Below are 21,860 nucleotides of genomic sequence, written 5' to 3' on the forward strand. Positions count from 1 at the left end.
GAGACACCATTAGGTTCAGAAATGAGAGTGAATGAAAAAGACAAAAGAGAAACATTGGGGCACATTTACTTACCTGTCCACGTCAGGAATGTCCGACGAACATGGATTGTGCCTCGATTCACTATGAGCGTGCGTCCGATATCCTGCATGTGTCGCTTCCTGCACAGGTCAGATCTGTGTCGCATGAAAGGCGGGGCGATTGCGCTAAAATCCGGTCACATGTGACACAATGCCCTTCTAGATGCTTGTCCCAGCGGCGCAATTCCTGAAAACTCGGAAATGCAGCCGCGGGACCCTTAGTAAAAAAAACCCCATTGAGAATTCTTTTATGCAGAATTAAGGTGCCCATACACGGGGTCATAACAAGTAGAAGTGACCATGTGATGTGGTTGTAATTACTAAACTCTACACAAGCTGTTTACAGGTGGTTTAAATCAACATGTACAGCGCAGAGAAAGAAACTCATACTGCCAGGAATAAAGCTTCTTTTTTAAAAGAACACAACTTAAAAGAACACAACAGTACTGACAATCCCTTCTCCGATAAACAAGAATGTAGCTACTACAATACTTCCCCTAAGTAAAATATATTATAATACTGCACCCTATGTACAAGAATATACCGTATATACTCGAGTATAAGCCGAGACCACCAATTTCACCACCAAAAACTGGGAAAACCTATTGACTCGAGTATAAGCCGAGGATGGGAAATGCATTGGTCACAACCCCAACCTACAGCCAACCTGCCCCCTGTGGTATACAGTCAGCCTGCCCCTAGTAATATACAGGCAGCCAGCTCACATGTAGTATACAGCCAGCTAGCCCCCATGTAGTATACATCCAGCCAGCCCCCATGTAGTATACATCCAGCCAGCCCCCCTGTAGTATACAGCCAGCCTGCCCCCCTGTAGTATACAGCCAGCCTGCCCCCCTGTAGTATACAGCCAGCCTGCCCCCCTGTAGTATACAGCCAGCCTGCCCCCATGTAGTATACAGCCAGTCTGTCTCCATGTAGTATACAGCCAGCCTGCCCCCTGTAGTATTCAGCCAGCCAACCTGCCCCCTGTAGTATACAGGCAGCCAGCCTGCCCCCAGTAGTACCAGTGAGAATGTTGTTCTGCCCGTGAACAAGCCTGAAGTATCGCCAAAGTCGGGTACAATGCAGAGTGTGCAGCAATGTCCAGTGCAGGCCTCAGGTGGACAATCCACATCCACCCCGGCAGGCAGAGGAGGACATCACTGGAAAGGCAAATGATTCAGGAGAACCTGCAGCAGCAGGTGATATTACAGTCTGATCATACAAGGTTTGGGTGCCTGCGGGCTGTGAAAGAAACCAAAGGCAGCCATGAAGGAAGATCCAAGGGTGCTACCAGCATCGTGTCTGCAAGACATCCGGGATCCAGTCCCGCATCAGGAAATTGACAGTGACAGCAGCCGTGAAACTCCAGGAATCTCTGAACTCTGCGCCAAAATCACAGGGTTCGGTGCCAGGAAAGAGCGGTCATGGTATACCTACAGGGTCCAGTACTACAAGTAGGCCCACCGCAGCAGTAAACTGCAGCCCCCAAAGTCATCACCTGAGCTCCAGCTGGCCGGACAGATCCCAGGACTGGTGAGGCAGATGGAGGCATTGAAAGAGCAGAAACTTCACCTGCAAAAACAGATTGACTGCACGTATAACAGGAGAACAGGTCCTGCTGGACAAGAAGCTGGCCACATTTGCAAAACAGCTTGCTGGAGGAGATGGAATCCATCATTTAGCAAATGGCGCCAGTGGGAGAAACGTACAGAAACCAGCAGAGGTTTGAGAGGGGCAAGGCCTCAACATCCAGGTCTGAAACCCAGAAGTGCCATGCAAGACCCATACTACAGCCAGCTACCCTATCGTTTGAAGAGGGACAAGTCAACAAGTAAAAGCAACGACAGCCGAGTCGTGCCGATACACCTGATAAAGTACTACAAGTCCCAGTATGCCCTGACAAGGTGCTACAAGCTCCAGCAGTAAGTAAACCTGATGTTGCCAGTGAAGTAGTGAAGCAAACACCACAAGTCCCAGGAGAAGGCAGCAAAATACAGGAGGACTCTGTACTCACACATGAAGGTAACACTGTAGCTGTACCCCAAGGTACATCTCAACAAGACTGTGATGTGAAGGAGGTATCAGAGCAGGACATTCAGGACTGTGCTGTGCAAGGGGTAAAATTTTGATAATGTTGCTGACAATGTTTGATATTGCAGATGGTTTTGAAAATGTTGATGTTTTTGTGGTTGATAATGTCCCTGGGTCATCTCAGGTACAATCTGTGGCAGCTGGTGACACAGAGAGCCCCAATGTTGATGTTGTAGAGGGCGAGGGGTTTCCGCCTTCAGTTACACCACAGGCAGCAGATTCCCATAGTCCGGGCAGTCAGCAGCCCCATGGTCCAAACAGTCTGCATTTTTCTCTTCCAGCACCCATTACAATGGCCAGGCATTCAAATGTTGTCAGGTTTAGGCATAGAGGGGCTAAAGAGGATCTACCTGACAGGGGGCATGTGGTGAGGGACATGTTGTACACCCAGATGGGCTTCCAGCCAGCAAACATCTTGGCAGTGGTAAACCTTCCTGATAGACAGGGATATGATGTCAACTTCAAGCTGATGTCTAATCTGGACCAGTTCTGGGCTCAATATCCCCAGTACAGAGATACTGAGGGGTGGAGTAAGTTTATTTCATTCCCATCTCCAAACCAGATACAGCAAATGTCACCATCATGTTCTGGAACGCGTCTGTCCCCCCTCAGGATATCATTATCTGGCTCGAGAGACATTGTACCCTCATGACAGACATGACCAAGACTAGAGATGAGGATAGAATCTGGACCGGGGGGTGGAGGGTCCTTGTTAGATTACATCTATTACCTGTGGCATCAGTCTTTTCCACTTGACAAAGGGGTCCCTGCGCCCCGAAACGCATTGTGATTTAAAGACCTCAAAAATCGATTATCAATAAAAATCTTTTACCAATACCCCAGAGTGAGCCATTCGATTAGACCACCTTCTCTAAATACCAACTTCAGTCACGTGACCCGAGGCGCGCGGTGCAACCTGGAGGTGCCGAGCCATCTGCAGTAAAGCTACAGGGAAGAAGACATCACTGGGTAAGTATAAGTTTATTATTATATTATATTTAACCCCTTAAGGACGGAGGGTTTTTCGGCTAATTTCTCGCTCTCCAACTTCAAAAATCCATAACTTTTTCATTTTTACGTGTACAGACCTGTGTGAGGGCTTATTTTGTGCGTAACAAATTTTACTTTCCCGTAATGTTATTTATTTTAACATGCCGTGTACTGCGAAGCTGAAAAAAAATTCCAAATGTGGAAAAATTGAAAAAAAACCGCACGTGCGTCACGTTCTTGTGGGCTCAGTTTTTAAGACTTTCACTCTTCGCTCCAAATAACACGCCTACTTTATTCTTTGGTTCGGTGCGATCGCGGTGATACCAAATTTATATAGGTTTTATTGTGTTTTAATACATTTTCAAAAATTAAACGAATGTGTACAAAAAAGAAAAAAAAATTTTTGCCATCTTCTGACGCTAATAACTTTTTCATACTTTGGCGCACGGAAATGTGTGAGGGGTCATTTTTTGCGAAATGAGGCGACGTTTTCATTGCTACCATTTTGAGGTCTGTGCAACATTTTGATCATTTTTTATTTCATTTTTTATGTTATGTAAAAAGGTGTAAAAGTCGCATTTCGGACATTTGGGCGCCATTTCCCGCCTCGGAGGTCACCGCCGGCCGTAACCGTTTTTATATTTTGATAGATCGGGCATTTTGGGACGCGGCGATACCTAATATGTCTGTGATTTTTACTGTTTGTTATGTTTTATATCCGTTCTAGGGAAAGGGGGGTGATTTGAACTTTTAATATTTTATTAATTTTTTTTATTTTTTAAACTTTTTTTTTTCTTTTTTTTTTCACTATTTTTTAGACCATCTAGGGTACATTAACCCTAGATGATCAGATCGCTCCTACCATATACTGCAATACTACAGTATTGCAATATATGGCGTTTTTGCAGGTCTTACATTACAATGAGCCACTGGCTCATTGTAACGAACCTGCATAAACCATGTAGCCTCGTGTCAAGAGAAGACCCGAGGCTACCATGGTAACTGATCGCCGCCCCCCGATGACGTTCGGGGGCGTGGCGATCGAAAAAAAGATGGCGGCGCCCGCGCGCCGCCGTCTTTTAAACGCCGCCCGCGACTTTGCGGGCGGCGTTTAGAGGGTTAATAGCCGCGATCGGTGCAAGCACCGACCGCGGTTATTAGCGGTGGGGGTTTTGTGCAAAATGCAAAAACCCCCACCTCTGTATGAAGAGGACTCAGCCCGTGAGCCCTCTTCATACATCCCTTATACCTCTGCGCCGTAGAGCTACGGCGCAGAGCGTTAAGGGGTTAAAGGGAGGCGGCTAGGGGTATTTTTTGTAGTAAAGGGAGGCAGCTAGGGGTATTTTAGTAGTAAAAAGAGGCGGCTAGGGGTATTTTAGTAGTAAAGGGAGGCGGCTAGGGGTATTTTAGTAGTAAAGGGAGGCCACTAGGGGTAATTTAGTAGTAAAGGGAGGCCGCTGGGGCATTTTATTAGGGAAGGAAGGCCGCTAGGGGCATTTTAATAGTAAAGGGAGGCCGCTGGGGTATTTTATTAGGGAAGGGAGGCAGCTGCAGGACATATTATTAATAAGGGGAAGCCCGGTGCAGGACATGTTATTAATAAGGGGAGGCCGCTGCAGGACATGTTATTAATAAGGGGAGGCCCTGCAGGACATGTTATTAATAAGAGGAGGCTGCTGCTGGACATGGTATTAATAAGGGGAGGCCGCTGCTGGACATGTTATTAATAAGGGGAGGCTGCTGCTGGACATGTTATTAAAAAATTTGTTTTTTTTCTAAAGGTGACACAGCACCCGAGTTTTGCTCGGTTTTTTGGCGAATTTTGACACACCAAGTTCAGGAATATAGTTCCTATAATACTGTCCCCTATGTACAGAAATATATAACTACTATTATTACTACTTTTTACACACCTGGGCGTAGCTCACATTCGTTTGCAAGAAGCCTTAGGCTACACACATAGCTGTATTTTTGGTGTATGATCCAGAGCATCAGGAGTACCGATTCCCCAAACATTTATGTACACCAAAACGCTGGTGATCAGGAATGAGCATCACAGGTTTTGCATTGTCTACCTACAAAACACGAGGTGCATGTTTCCTATTTCAAGTGTTATAGTGTAAATTAATATGTAACTGGGCCAGCTCCTCCCTGCTGGCTTTCAAAATGAAATTCAAACACATCATGTGAGTGCAGTTCAAGGGGCCCCAAACTTCTTATATGGGCCCATGATACCCTTAATCTGCCCCTGACCCGAATAAAGGGAGAGCAGATGGGGCAGGCGCCCCAGGTCAACACTTCACAGGAAGTAGAGGCCTCCATCAGGGCTGCAGGTTTTCCCAAAAATCCTTCCAGAGAAACTGGGCTCCTGGAGCAAAAACTGTCCCTAATGAAGAAGAACAGAGTGGTTAAGGTATACTCACAGTGGTCTGGAAGGTAGACACACAGTGATTTTTCACTTATGCCTTACTGATCCATTCTTTTTAATGGGCTTCAGTAGTCATACATGTGGTGCTCAAATTGTTGCTCACTTCAGTGACTGGCTACACAGTGAGGAAACGACATGTGTTTTGTTTTATGAACATTGCATTAAAAAACACCAGGTAGATCCTTTGGGCCGGCCTTTGTGTGCAAAGTTCCTCGGCATAGTAGGAGGTAGCAGGCTATATTGTGGTTATGGGCTGCCTAATGCGTCTTTTCACTCTTCTGCATCTTCTGGTGGCTACCTGGGGCTCTGTGACCACCACCTCTTCTTCCAAAGACCCATGTTGTCTTATATGTCTTCACATTGCAGAAGTCCGCAGAAGTTGGTTTTATTACCATCATGATAAATGTCAATGGTCTGTTGTCCACATACTCATCCTCCATCCGCATTCTCCCTGTTGAGCATCTGGGAACTCTGGCCCAAATATATCAGTAGTGGCCTCTTGTCCTCCTCCATCCCTCTCATATAGTGGGAACCATCACCTCTAACATAGCATTTAACCGCCGAGGAGCCCTCCATCTCCTTTTTGGGATCATTGCCCGCCGTATGCCTCAGCTTTATCTTTGATCAGCTTATTACTGCCTCTTATTGACTTGCATTAACTTAACCCATGTCGCATGAAAGCATGACTTCTATCTACAACCTAACTTCGGTTATACTAGGCAGGAATAATATACCACTTGGATTTTTAGATATAACCATCATTTGTTGCGCTTACAGTATATTTTCATGGACAGTGTTGTCTATTATTCTTGTTCATATGTTTTTAAATGTTTTTAAGCTTTCACATCACTCTTTCTTGAGGTTTTGTATATATAGTGGCCTCCCATCCTTTATGACTCTTGTATAGTGTCCTCCTCCATCCCTCGTATATGGTGGCCTCCTGTTCTCCATCCCTTTCATATAATGACCTCCTGTCCTCCTAAAAGCCCTCTATATCCTTATATCCTAAAATTCCGCTGTGGTAGGCAGCAGCCTGTGTATTCACTTACGTCTTTCTTCCCCTTTCCCCTCACAACCATCTGATTTTCCATAATTTTTTCAAAGCAGCTTGCTGCCCCATAGCCCACTTACCGCACCCAGAAGAATAGAGGTCCAGAAGAAGCATCCAGAACGAAGGAGCGGAGCAGTGAGATAACCAGTTAAGGACATGCATGAGAGATGAGCATCCGGAATTTATCATAAATATCTGCCTCAGCATCTTCGGGGGAAGGAGAGAATACTACTACATTATGTTCATTGTAGAAGCAAATCTCCCCTGCACCAACCACATCAGTCAGGATTGTAAATGCTGGGATCAGTGGAAGGTGGGGAGGTATGGTTCTCTACACTGCTGTTATAAAACAGAGAATTTGTATGCAACACCCCTGCCAAGGAGGTCTCTAAGTACTGGAAAACTTTGTAATTGCAGCTGTAGCCACTGCCTGGTAAGGCAAGAGTTAACAATACCAAATGTTATTGTCCAATTATGTTCTTGTAAAGCAAGCTGGAAGCTGATTGAAGAAGTGCCACCAAATGACCAAAGAGGTATATAAACCCCTGGGGCCGGGAGCACATGGTTCAATCTAGTCAGAGTGAGAGACACTATCTTGGAGCACATGTCAGTGCTGCGACAGCCAGTGCCCTAATACCAGGAACCACAGGTGCTTCATTCCCCTGCTTAGCATGCAGGGCGGGTCAGGAGACATAAGCCCAGAGCTGAGATCCACCACCCGGACTCAGCTCCATGTTCTACCAACCCAGCCTGAAGATACCACCAGGCTGTGTGTAACTTTCCTGTGGACCAGCTGTTCATGACACTTCTAGCTTGCCACTTTTGCTGCTGAAACCGTCTGTTATCGTTTGGCCATTGCGTGTTGTTGAATAAAGAACTGTAAGTTGATTTGTACAACTTTGCCTCCATCTAATCAGTGGATAAGGCTGCTTATCACCACAGGCTTCCCCATTCATCTCCTAGGGATTCCTCCTACAGACAGCTCAGGGGTTGCCCCATGGAAAAAAACCATTGCATCAGCCTCTCCCTCCATATTTCTTGCACACACCACATGCTGGAGACCTGTCAGGCTGTAGGTCAGTGATGTAGCCTGCATCATTTTTTCCTGTTATAATTAAGTATAACATAAAGAAAAGAACCTTCCTTATAGGTAACTGAGGCCTGTCTGGTGATAGGGATTACACTAGACTGTGGACTGACTTCTGACAGAGATTATAATATGCTGAGCCTTGACTGCTGATAGAGATTACACTAGACTGTTGTCTGACTGATGACCATGATTATATAAGAAACAGGACTGACTAGTGACATGGATTACATTAGACTGTGGAATGACTGGAAATTGGAATTACACTAGACTGTGGACTGACTGGTAATAGGGATTACACTAGACTGTGGACTGATTGATTGCAATGATTAGTATAGATGTCACATTTATAAAGGATTATATTTTCAATTAGTTCTTCATCTTCTTATTTGGTATACCTGATAAACTCTTCTTTATGGCCCAGTTTTGCATTTGGTATGGGTGGCAGCAGAGCTTGTGATGGGACCCCAGTTATGGAGGCCTTCACCAGATTTCTTGCCTATGGGTCACCAGAAACCTTAATTCGGCCCTGCATTTGGCAACAATGAATTTACCTGTGTCTACTACAGATAAGATAAGATAAAGGCTTTCTACAATTGGATACTGAATATAAATTAGGACAGAAGCACTAGACTCCAAGATACTAGACCAATGAAGATCAGAAAGTAGAACTGAGTCGCTAGACCATGGGATACTAAACCACTGAACATCACAAACTAGGACTGAGGCTATGTAAAGTAGAAATTAAACCACTTCACCTCAACCACTTGGATTGAGACTCTAGATAATATAGGACTTTATACCTCTGTATATCATAAACAAGGACTATGGCTCTAAACAACTAGATACTAAACCACTCGACATCAGAAACTAGAATAAAAGCACTAGATTCCAGGCACTAAACACTAAACCACTGGATGCAAAGAGATTGGGTCACTTTATTACAAGTCAATTCTATGTTTCAACCCCCCCCCCCCCCACACACACACACAAAACTAAACCTAAAATAAAGAATTTACTGCAGATCAAATATTAGCCAAATGGACTGGGTATATATTTATTTGTAAAAGAATGTACAGAATGGTACATAACATATCCTCTGTAGACCAATACATAAATTTGTTAAATCTTTCAACCAAGTTGATGACACAACTATTAAAAATGTTTTAAGAAGAACTTTATGTGTATTGAGAATACCAATATTTAGATTTTCTTAGGAAAGTCTGAGTATAACTAACATTAATTTACACCTTCTTACTCTTTATGGGGGTACTCTGGTACCTAAATTTCAATTCATACAGGGATTTCTGACAATAACTAGACTCTTAACCCCAGATTTGGCAGAGATGTATATCCGACTGGATCTTTTCCCACAAATCTATATATCAACCTACTCAGCTCCTCATGCTCTGTAATATTCTGCCCTTTTTTAGTACGGCTGGTCCTTTTCAAGGGACCTGACACCATATACTAAATATTAATCTACACATATTTTGTGTGGTATTGCATTTATGTGAAGCTAAATTCTGTCTCTTACCTGATACTGGAAAGCGGCAAGCAGTAAGTGCTCAGATAATGATTACACAATTAGATTTAAGCTCTTAGGTCACACGTTTCCCAACACACAGAAGCTAAACAGCTGTCTGTTTCCAAGGGCAAACTGCAGATAGTGAAGAGGAAAATAACTCATTATGGGGACAAAATAGTAAATTCAGGCTGTGTCTGCTTTGTGCTCAGCTCTACATACAGCAAGCACATAAAAGATGTGCACCTATACAGATCCATACATCTGCCATTGATTGCCAATATGTAGAAAACAGCATGTGGTTTACTTTTCACAGATCCATTTGTGTTGTAAAGAATAGGATTGCAACTTGTCTGGTAACAACCTTACAGGCCAGTGTCTAGTGATCTAAATAAAGCGTTACCATAACAAGTATTTGCTGAGGCTCGCTGAAGCCACACAATGTGAATGTTGGCATGGCAGAAAGACTGTGTTAAGATCTACCGGGACTTACCGAGAAGTATTGGGGCAACTTCAAGAGTTGCCATTGCAACAGGGTAAGATCGAACTGCACCAGTTTTCCAACCACTATTTCCCTTTTATTTAAAGGTCCACATATCCAATGATCTATCATGTGGACCTGTCATCAAGGGTGTTTCAGCTCATGTGGCTTTTAAAAAATGTTATTACAATTTATTAGGCAATGCATTTTGAGATTGAAGTGATCTCTATAATTAGAGGAAATATTAAATGGATAGCACACATAATAAATGAAGGATGTTCTCGTTATATGATAAGATTCCATATGCAACAAAGACAGGTTTTCTTTCCTAAATTTGTACAACCTGGTTTCACTCCTGTGCAGGTTGGTCCCATGGCCAATGTTAATCAATGAGTAATTATAACATCTCTATGTTTTGACAGCTGCATTTATGTAAACTTCATGCTCAATATTGCTATGAAACCATTCCTCCTGTACTGGCTTTCTGAAACTCTAACATGAAATGAGTTTGCTGGTCCAGATGTAACACACTATTGAAATGAAGTTCTCCCTTTTTAGCCATCAGTCCAGATGGAATCTTGTGCTCTAGGACAAAAGGGGAGTTATTGATTTGGGGTCAAATAGCATGCTGAGGTCTTAAGGAGGGGGTGGGCGGTCAGTCTTTGGATGACTGAAACACTCCTTTCTGCCTTGTCCTATAAGTCAGAGGTCATGGGAAAGGATCAGATATTAGGTAACACCTCACACCCTCTGGAGGCTCCCTATATAACATGTATAATGTCCTGCTGATCCAATGTCAGCTCCTGCATTTAGGAACAAGGCCAAAATACAATGTGATGGTATTGAAAAGTAAGTAATTCAGGCCCCTTAAACTTAATATTCATAATGGCTGTAGGTGATGATGGGGCTAAGAAGCTTAAGAATATGAAGCTTTTCTCATTTAATTCTTTTTTTTAACTTAAATAATGAATCATGTTTAATTATATATATATATATATATATATATATATATATATATATATATATATATATACTCACCGGCCACTTTATTAGGTACACCATGCTAGTAACGGGTTGGACCCCCTTTTGCCTTCAGAACTGCCTCAATTCTTCGTGGCATAGATTCAACAAGGTGCTGGAATCATTCCTCAGAGATTTTGGTCCATATTGACATGATGGCATCACACAGTTGCCGCAGATTTGTCGGCTGCACATCCATGATGCGAATCTCCCGTTCCACCACATCCCAAATATGCTCTATTGGATTGAGATCTGGTGACTGTGGAGGCCATTTGAGTACAGTGAACTCATTGTCATGTTCAAGAAACCAGTCTGAGATGATTCCAGCTTTATGACATGGTGCATTATCCTGCTGAAAGTAGCCATCAGATGTTGGGTACATTGTGGTCATAAAGGGATGGACATGGTCAGCAACAATACTTAGGTAGGCTGTGGCGTTGCAACGATGCTCAATTGGTACCAAGGGGCCCAAAGAGTGCCAAGAAAATATTCCCCACACCATGACACCACCACCACCAGCCTGAACCGCTGATACAAGGCAGGATGGATCCATGCTTTCATGTTGTTGACGCCAAATTCTGACATTACCATCCGAATGTCGCAGCAGAAATCGAGACTCATCAGACCAGGCAACGTTTTTCCAATCTTCTACTGTCCAATTTCGATGAGCTTGTGCAAATTGTAGCCTCAGTTTCCTGTTCTTAGCTAAAAGGAGTGGCACCAGGTGTGGTCTTCTGCTGCTGTAGCCCATCTGCCTCAAAGTTCGACGTACTGTGCATTCAGAGATGCTCTTCTGCCTACCTTGGTTGTAACAGGTGGCGATTTGAGTCACCGTTGCCTTTCTATCAGCTCGAACCAGTCTGCCCATTCTCCTCTGACCTCTGGCATCAACAAGGCATTTCCGCCCACAGAACTGCCGCTCACTGGATGTTTTTTCTTTTTCAGACCATTCTCTGTAAACCCTAGAGATGGTTGTGCGTGAAAATCCCAGTAGATCAGCAGTTTCTGAAATACTCAGACCAGCCCTTCTGGCACCAACAACCATGCCACCTTCAAAGGCACTCAAATCACCTTTCTTCCCCATACTGATGCTCGGTTTGAACTGCAGGAGATTGTCTTGACCATGTCTACATGCCTAAATGCACTGAGTTGCCGCCATGTAATTGGCTGATTAGAAATTAAGTGTTAACGAGCAGTTGGACAGGTGTACCTAATAAAGAGGCCGGTGAGTATATATATATATATATATATATATATATATATATATATATATATATATATATATATATTATATTTACTTCTATAGATACAGTTTTAGGCAGGTGTGATAAATATGAAGCAAAAAAGATTTTGAAAATAGTTTTAATAGTTTATTTGTATCAATTAACATAATGCTAAGTTAGAAAACAAAAGGAAGATCTAGATAAAGTCAAAACAAACTTTGCCTTGTAAACGGCATCCATTCTCCTTGGTACACCTGCACACAGATGTTGATTTAGTTCAGCAGGGAGGTTGTTCCGAACATTTTGGAGAACTAACAGATCTTCTGGACATGTAGATGTAAATATTTTAATTATGTACGACTACCTCCTTTCCTGTTTGTATAGGTGATGTCTCTGGCTGACAGGCAAGGCTGGGGGGGGGGGGGGTTGTGAATAATTGAGAGAAACAGGACCAGAGGTTATGGACAGGAAGGGCAGTAGATGGTCTTCATAACTGAGAGAAGCAGGACCAGAGGAGTTGGACAGGAAGGACGGTGGGGGCCTGCAATATTAAGAAAAGCTGAAGCCTGGGGGGGCTCTGGTGAGCCCCTTAGTCTCATTTGCATATTTCTAAAATTGTTGTTTTAGCAAAACAAGTTTACAAAACATGAAATTATTAGTAAAACACTTAAAAGGATAAGAAGAACAGATCCACACTGATGATCAACGATTTTTAAGTGATCTGCTTTTCTTTTTCATGCTGAATCAAATTGGCTGTATGTTTTGTGCTGTAGTCCTGTTGCAGAAATGTATTTGAACACTTTTCTTAATATTTGAATTTGCAGTGATAAATCCGTTGTAGACTGTCTTGTCTTGTCTGCACTTCCTATTGGTTGGCTTAGTTTACACAATAGAAAAATACAGCAAAATCTTACACAATGCATAGTGCATCATTTTTGGCACATGCTCATTTTCCAGGTACCACTGGACAATTCCTTGATGCCATGTACTTTTGTCTTCTAAATTAAAAAAGTGTTTAAAAATGTATTAATACCCTTGATAAATATGGTGCAAAGCATTTCAGACACAAAGGTACAATGTAACAGGTTGATCTGTTTTTGATTTTTGATTGATTGTTTTGTTCTGGTGTTGTTCATCATGAAATTATATTTATCGAATTTTGATACCTTCTTATTTTCTGATCAAGTAAATCCATAGAAGGGTGTAGAAGGCATCAAATCACAGCTCTCAGAACATTACTTTATGAAGGAATTCATGAACTGGTGCAACTTTTTAACTTTCCCTCACCATCGCTTTTGCCTTCGTTGAAGAATGACAGTGTCAAGTGGTCTAGCCAGCAGTAGATATGCTCCTTATACATTTTATATTACCTATTATAGTATGGTTCCCATATGATTCAATATGATTCATTAAGAATCCAGCTGCCAGGCTTCCTTATCAGCTGTGAACATGGGATCAGCCACCAGGTTTTTTTTTTTTCAAATCAGTCCATGAATTGCAGGTTGAGACAAGCAGCCAATGAGACATATATGTAATCCGTGCATCTACTATAGGAAGAATAATTTGATTCAGTGAAGTGTTGTCATAAAACATTACAAACCAAACTTTCGGAATGATTATGAGTGTTCTGGGTATGGTCCGTGACGTATGCAGAGGTCATTGTGTAGGGAGGGGGAGTAGATAAGCTATGATGGGTTAGTTATAATGTGAACTGTGGATTTTATGTTACATATTTTATAAATATGCAAATGATGCCTGTCATTCCGATTTGTGCTGAGAATCAGATGACTGCTGTAAAAAATGTTTCTAAAGAACAAGTAATTTTTATTAAAATAAGTAATTTTATTAAGCTTTTTTTATACATTAAAATATAAGACAACAATATAAGACATCTTATAGCTAACTGAACTCATTTGTTATCATCCAATTGCCCATCCTTGTATCCCCCCCCACTAGTAATGGATTATAATTTGTATGTTCTCTCCGTGTTTACATGGGTTTCCTCCAGGTCCTCCGTTTTCCTCCCACACTCCAAAACAAACTGGTAGGTTGATTAGATTGTGAGCCCCATTGGGGACAGGGACTGATTTGGCAAGCTCTTTGCAGCCTTGCGGAACCTGTGGGCGCCATATAAATAAAGGAATAATTATTATTTTATAGGTGTTTTTGGTGCTGTTCAGGAACGAGGAATTCTAGGGCACCCATGAACACAGAACCAATCACCACGTTTGATAGTGTCCTGTAGAGATAATAAAGAAGGGACCTGTAATCATAAATGTTCTAAAATGGTCAATATATATATATATATTCATTAGGTACACCTGTCCAACTGCTCGTTAACACTTAATTTCTAATCAGCCAATCACATGGCGGCAACTCAGTGCATTTAGGCATGTAGACATGGTCAAGACAATCTCCTGCAGTTCAAACCGAGCATCAGTATGGGGAAGAAAGGTGATTTGAGTGCCTTTGAACGTGGCATGGTTGTTGGTGCCAGAAGGGCTGGTCTGAGTATTTCAGAAACTGCTGATCTACTGGGATTTTAACGCACAACCATCTCTAGGGTTTACAGAGAATGGTCCGAAAAAGAAAAAAAATCCAGTGAGCGGCACACTGGGTGCCACTCCTTTCAGCTAAGAACAGGAAACTGAGGCTACAATTTGCACAAGCTCATCGAAATTGGACAGTAGAAGATTGGAAAAACGTTGCCTGGTCTGATAAGTCTCGATTTCTGCTGCGACATTCGGATGGTAGGGTCAGAATTTGGCATCAACAACATGAAAGCACGGATACATCCTGCCTTGTATCAACGGTTCAGGCTAGTGGTGGTGGTGTCATGGTGTGGGGAATATTTTCTTGGCACTCTTTGGGCCCCTTGGTACCAATTGAGCATCGTTGCAACGCCAAAGCCTACCTGAGTATTGTTGCTGACCATGTCCATCCCTTTATGACCACAATGTACCCAACATCTGATGACTACTTTCAGCAGGATAATGCGCCATGTCATAAAGCTGGAATCATCTCAGACTGGTTTCTTGAACATGACAATGAGTTCACTGTACTCAAATGGCCTCCACAGTCACCAGATCTCAATCCAATAGAGCATCTTTGGGATGTATTGGAACGGGAGATTCGCATCATGGATGTGCAGCCGACAAATCTGCGACAACTGTGTGATGCCATCATGTCAATATGGACCAAAATCTCTGAGGAATGCTTCCAGCACCTTGTTGAATCTATGCCACAAAGAAATGAGGCAGTTCTGAAGGCAAAAGGGGGTCCAACGCGTTACTAGCATGGTGTACCTAATAAAGTGGCCGGTGAGTGTATATATGACATAAGAGTGACAGGAAGTAGGTGTAAGGAATCTTTTAGGCCAAGCAGTGCTACTCTGGAAAACCTATGCAAAATTTTAAAGAACTCACAGCTTACAATGCATTTAAAAGAAGCTTAGAGACAGAATTGTGGTAAGGCACATATCTGGCAAAGGTTAACACTCAAGGTTCCTAAAAGCACCATGGCCTCCATAATCCTTAAATGGAAGACGTTTGGGACGAACACAACTCTTCCTTGACCTGGCCATCCAGGTATACTAAGTAATTGTGGGAGAAGAGCCTTCGGGAGAGAAATAAAGAAGAACCCCAGGATTTTTGTGGCTGAGCTCCAGAGATGCAGTAGGGAGATACTTCCACGAAGTCAACAATCACTGCAGTCCTCCATCAGTCCAGGTTTTATGGCAGAGTGTGCAGACAGAAGCCTCTCCTCAGTGCAAGACATATGAAAGCCACATACAGTTTGAAATAAAACTCACAAAGGACTCCCAGACTATGAGAAATAAGATTCTCTGGTCTGATGAGATGAAGATTAAACTTTTGTTGTTAATTCTAAGCTGTATATGTGGAGAAAACCAGGCACTGCTCATCACCTGCCAAATATAATCCCATCAGTGAAAAATGGTGGTGGCAGCATCATGCTATGGGGTTGTGTTTCAGCTGCAGTGACTGGACGACTGGACGCAATTGAAGGAAAGATTAATGAGATATCCCGAATGAAAACCTTTTCCAGATTGCTCTGGACCTCAGACTGGGCCAAGTGTTCACCTTCAAGCAAGATAATGACCCTAAGCACACAACTAAAATAATAAGGCAGTGGCTTCACAATAACTCTGTGACCATTCTTGACTGGACCAGCCAGTGCCCTGACCTAAACCCGTTTGAGCATCTCTGGAGAGACGTGAAAATGGCTTCTATCAATGTTCACCAGCCAACCACAGGGAATTGGACAGGATCTACAAGGAAGAATGGCTGATGATCCCTAAATCCAGGTGTGAAAAACGTGTTACATCATTCCCAAGTAGACTCATGGCTGTACTAGAATTAAAAATTTAATGGGGTCTGAATACATTCCGTATCCACTGTAGATTAGACATATTAGACCTGTTATTGGGCATTGTGCCTCAATAGGGGTTTATGGTCAGGTGAGTTTTTGGTCATTGTATGTTGCATTGATATGTTTTTAAATGTTTCCGACTGATTCAAACTGAGCGCAGGATTTACCATTCAAATTGTGTCACAAGACAATGCACTTACATACAACGGGAAGAAGACGGTGAACTTCGGCGAACCAGAGCGTGGAAGCAACAGATACAGGATATCGGGCACATGATCTTCGTGAATCGCGGCACAGTGCATTCCGCTCAGACAATGCACTTTCCGGGAACGCGACAGGACAGGTAAATAAATATGTGAATCAGTTGCTCATGGCAAAAAATTTAATTGCTCATAATTGCAAATCCAATACAGACCAAGTATTAGTATTAGTGTACAAAGTATTAAGTATTAATTGTATTAATTACAATGTATTAGTGCTACCAAAGCTATCATAGGCTCCTGGGTCAAGAAGGGGTTAATGATTATGACTTCAAAAAGAGCCTCCAAATTCCCCTTGTGATCCTGTGGTGTTAAGAAAACATCTAAAAGTCTAAGGAAAGAGGTGAACAATGTAAGTGTGTTCTTCACAGTCAGCTAAGGACAGTCAAGACAGCTCAAGTCACAACAAGAGCAACATCCAAAAACCGTGGGAGAACAATGTGACTAGACCTGAAGGAACATGTTTTTAGACATTGGTAAACCCCCTTCTCCCTCCGAAGTCTCAATAATTATCTTTTGCTTTGGATTTGTCATCTGTCTCCCTCATGTACCATTAAAGCCTCATAGTGGGGAATGTCTCACAACTCCAATCAGTCTGATGTGCACGTTCTAGGGGTCTAAAAGTTACATGTTCGCATTTGTTTCATTTCTGCACAAAATTGTCTCATGTGTGAAAGTGTGGCAAATTTGGTGTAGAAAACGTATTCCTGCTTTTCTACTGTTAAACACTAATGTGACCCTGTAACATTTCCTGTCACTCTGCATACTACATATTCATAGCTGCTACTTAGACATGAGGACACTAACAACCAATCCTATAGGTCAGCACTCTTTGTCACTGGTCTCAACAAATCACTTCTAAAATAATTTTGTTTAGCAGGTGTCAATGAACTGCAGGTCCACACAAGCAACATTGTAGCACTTGTACAACCACTGCCACAAATCTTAAGAAATGCCATTGCTGTTATTGTTTCCTGTGCTGTAAATCAGCGGCAGACAGGGGCTGTGACAAGTTTATTGAGAAGGGAAGCAGGTTTATTGTGTTTGGAGAGCGCTACATACTACGATATAGTGTCTGGCAGGTGGGTGAGGGGATGGAGATGTACATTATCATTAGTAAGTAAAGACCACTATTAGTGAAGAATTCTTCATCTCCTTAGCTCGCAGCGAGCCAGACATTAAACTGTTGTGATTTTGTAAGCCAAGTGGAACTTCTACAATGAGAAAATTCCTCCAGTCATTCTTCAACAAATAGAAAAAAAAAATCTTTAATAGGAGGATCCCCTGAGGCACAGATTTTTTGACTTGGCCAATCCTGCTGGCTCTGTGTCTGTAGGTGCAGCCAATGCTCAGGCCTGCTGCATGTCATGTGCTAACATCCACCCCTCCTCTCCTGCTGCTGCTTTTTCAGAAGACAGAAAAAAATCTCCAGTTCATGTAAGGTCTGCAGTTCTCAGAGATGCACAATCTCAGTCTCCACTAGACCCTGGTCTTTTCTTAAATGCTGGAATGCCTGAGCGATTCCACATGAACAAAATAAGTGGTAAGTACAACCTTTCAATATACTGCACTTATATATATACATCATTTATTGTAAGGAGCTTCCTTTCCTTGTTTATCTTATGAATGAAAATCCAAAATTCTAGCAGACCTCATTTCAGAGGAGTAACCCAGCCTGTGCAGTAACATCAGCCGGGGTTTCAGAGGACCATATCAATGAACCATTCATTCATTTGCTAGCAGGTGGACTTATACAATAAAAATCTATTTATATATATTGGAGGATTGAGTATTCATGTTTATTACATTTCCTTTTTCATGTTCTATATAAAGTATCATAATTTTATTATCCCATCCTGAAAATACCTTATTGTAATGTTCCATTCATAGATGTTTAACATTATACTTCAGGATACCTGAAGTATAATAAAATAACTTTACTAAAATCAGGATTCTAGGTCTTTGCTCTTTTTTATCTTATATTTCTACAAGATGAAATTGACTACCTGTGAGTAGTTGTTGCCTCTCTCACACATTGGTGTTGTATGATGCAAGTAGAGAGTGTGATTTCTGGTTTGTTCTCTATAGTAAATGTAATAAATCAGTACATAATTACTACAAAGTGCAGACAGGTGATATAGTAAAATGTCCACAATATTGAATATTTAATATTGGTAAATACTATATGAGCTCTATGATATCAACACAATGAAGTCACAGATTAAGAGTAGAAATGGTGGCCCTTGGGAGTTGAAGAGTTAATTGTCATTCCTGGTTTCGGATGCCAATGATGAGTAGCAGTTTACTCAGATCATCTTTAAATGTCTGAAGTTAGATTTTACAAAAACAGACCTTGGAATCTTTTTGGGGTCAATGTAACGCACTTCTAGTGGCCAAAATATCCATAAAATATGAAGATAGGGGTGCTGGCTGTATATGGTGTTTTATCCCTCATTGGGCTTCAAGCAGATCTATTGAGAACATGATGTAATATAGGGAGTGGTTGCATTGAGTAATGATGGAAATTGTAAAACCTGCAGTAAAGAGATAACATTGGAGGAAATGCATAGACGTTAAGACATGGTCATTCTTACTATATAATGTGTATTTTACAAAAGTACAGCGATATCTATTAATCTTATATGTGACTAGTGAGGTACTGCGGTCCTCATAGCATAGAAGTCACTTGAAAAGGAGAATGATTTCTAAAATCCATATATTACAGCTCCCTCCTCTTTTCTTTGTCTGTTTAGTGTTACCGTCTGCCTTCCCCCACCCCCTTCCATCACCCACTATGTTGGAGACACCTGAATGCCGACAGAGTGATCCGTGGAGGTTCAGACTGTCTGGAATGTAGCCATGCACCCAGACTTAATGTTTAACCAGAAAGCAGACAGTATTCTAATGCCTGCCTGCCTGCCCGCCCGCCTGCCTGGGAATCCTCCACTACTACTTATACATTCAAAACTACATTTCAGTTATATTGGTTGCATATATATATGAATTTATTTAATTTATTTACACGCAACATTGAATTGACTGGTCACCACACAAAATTGCCCCATATACCAGGGATTTCTCAAATTGGATTGATCAAATCAATTTTGACCAATTTTGATGCATTCAGAATTCTCTAATTTTTTAAATGACCTAAGAATTCCAAAATAAAGTGGCTTTGGTCAGATCCTTAATACTAGTGTGAAGTTACACTTCTGATATTCTGATCTTAGTCTTAGACATATTAATATAACATTGACAATGTTTCCCTCTTTGTTGTGTCAAGTGCCACCTTGCATATTCTTCTAGAAGTACTTGCACCTTTGTTGTTACTTCAAGACAAGCACACATTTATTATTTTTGGTTGTGGGTGTTGTTTTTTGGCACCCGATTTTAGCAGTGTTTTGCACTGTGATTTCATATTGTGGCCTTTATGTATTTGGTGCACCGTAACAACAAATGAGAGATGAAATACCTCATTCATGAACGGGTTTAGAAGTTGGTGGACTTGCTTTTCGTTGGTCTTATTATGCGCCTAATAAAGGGTTGGGAAACTTGAAGTGAAGGAAAAGTGTTGGGATTCAAAAGCTGCACCCAAACTGAGCGACAAAAAAACTCCCACATGTCAGAAAAATGTGATTTTTATGGGGATGACACGGGCACAAATGAAAAAAAACCCTGAGATTGCTAAAGTAAAACAAAACCATTAATAGATGTGCCCCATTGTCTCTGTGTGTGTATATATGATATGAAGAAATCTGTGTTTCTCTTCGTATATGTTTTTATGTGTCTGTAACAGTTGGAGACTGTCTTACCCATGTGTGTGTATATGAGGGTGTACATGTATGTGTATGTAGGTGTACATGTGTGTGTATATAAGGGTGTACATGTGTCTGTATGTGTATATGTGGGTCTCACTATATATCAAATTGCATAATACATATATACTAATAATTTTTATCCCTAATTGCTGTGATTTTAATGACTGTATTTATCTGCATTTCGGGTTTAATGCTCCCACATCAAAAACTAAATAAAGCTGGATGTGTCACATGAACAGGGATCCATCTGGTCTTGTCATGCTGTCCATCATTTTACTAGAAATAATAGTGCAAATATGATGGATCACTGAAGTCAGTGATTCCAAATGGAGCTTCCTATGTAGATGTAAACTCGTCAATGTGCAGTCATAGTGGAATCCCCTTTTGTCTTCTGGATTAGTTATGTAAGGTGCACAGATTTGACAAAAATTCACAAGTACATTTTTCTACACACTATAACTGCCACGATCATTGTGAGCGATGCGCATCCCCTATACATTACTAGAGAGAATGTTTAGGGAGTAAAAGGTTCTAGATATTCCGGACCGTGTAATACTCTAGACATAAGCATCCCGTAACATGTTTTGGAATAAATAATATTCTACCAGACGCTGGCTTGAAACCTTTTATGATGTCTATTCCAATCTGTACTTCTTTCATCCCCCTCTGTTTTGTAAGTTCCTTTTTTATCAAATGATTTCATCCAGTGACTTATGCAGATCCTCTGAAAATTAGAACTGCTTGAAGATTGAGGCGCAAGGCAAAACAGAGCCAGATGACTCCTCTTACCGCTGTGATCTCATTACCCTGTGCCTGCTAGGTAGAATTTAGCATGAAAGCAGACATGGAGGGGACTTTGGAAGAGAAAACAGCTAGGACATGGGAAACCATAACAGATCCTATAGTGACATTGTGAGATTTTGTATATAGGCTGATGTATGTTACTGAATATCTTGATTGGAAAGATAAACCCCCCTAAATGGAGTCCTAACGTTACCTCTTCCTTCCAAATGTCACACTATATCCACATGCAACCTGTTTTAAAATGGTGCTCTAAAATATTTTGCTTTAATATTAATATGTGTATTAACTCTACAGCCTATGGCCATTGCGTTTTTCATCTCTGTAAATGACTGCTGCTATCAGGATAAATGGATTTTCATGCAGCTTATGGAAACAAACTTCCTAGTGCTTCATCTCTTTATTAGTTTATTACTTGGATGATTTTGATGGTTGAAATGGAGTTGAGGTTGAAGACATAAACATAGCAGACAGAGTTTGCTTTGGCAATAGCTCCTGTGAATAACAAAACAATTACTTGTGACCATAGTATGGGATTTTATTATTAGTATTAATATGGTGGTCAAAGATAGACAATAGAGAAGGAGAGGTGGAAGAAATGGGAATCAAAATCAA

General features: G+C 41.6%; 1 long non-coding RNA gene across 1 annotated transcript in view; it reads left to right on the plus strand.

Moving 5' to 3' along the window:
* Positions 1-18,062: 18,062 nt before the first annotated feature.
* Positions 18,063-21,860, plus strand: part of LOC140103883 (uncharacterized) — a 52,152-nt gene continuing 48,354 nt past the window's right edge. The window contains exon 1 of the long non-coding RNA XR_011850198.1: positions 18,063-18,169. This is a non-coding gene — a long non-coding RNA (uncharacterized lncRNA). The remainder of the gene's footprint in view (positions 18,170-21,860) is intronic.

The sequence above is a fragment of the Engystomops pustulosus genome, chromosome 10 (genome assembly GCF_040894005.1).
Source record: "Engystomops pustulosus chromosome 10, aEngPut4.maternal, whole genome shotgun sequence".
Taxonomy (NCBI): Eukaryota; Metazoa; Chordata; class Amphibia; order Anura; family Leptodactylidae; genus Engystomops; species Engystomops pustulosus.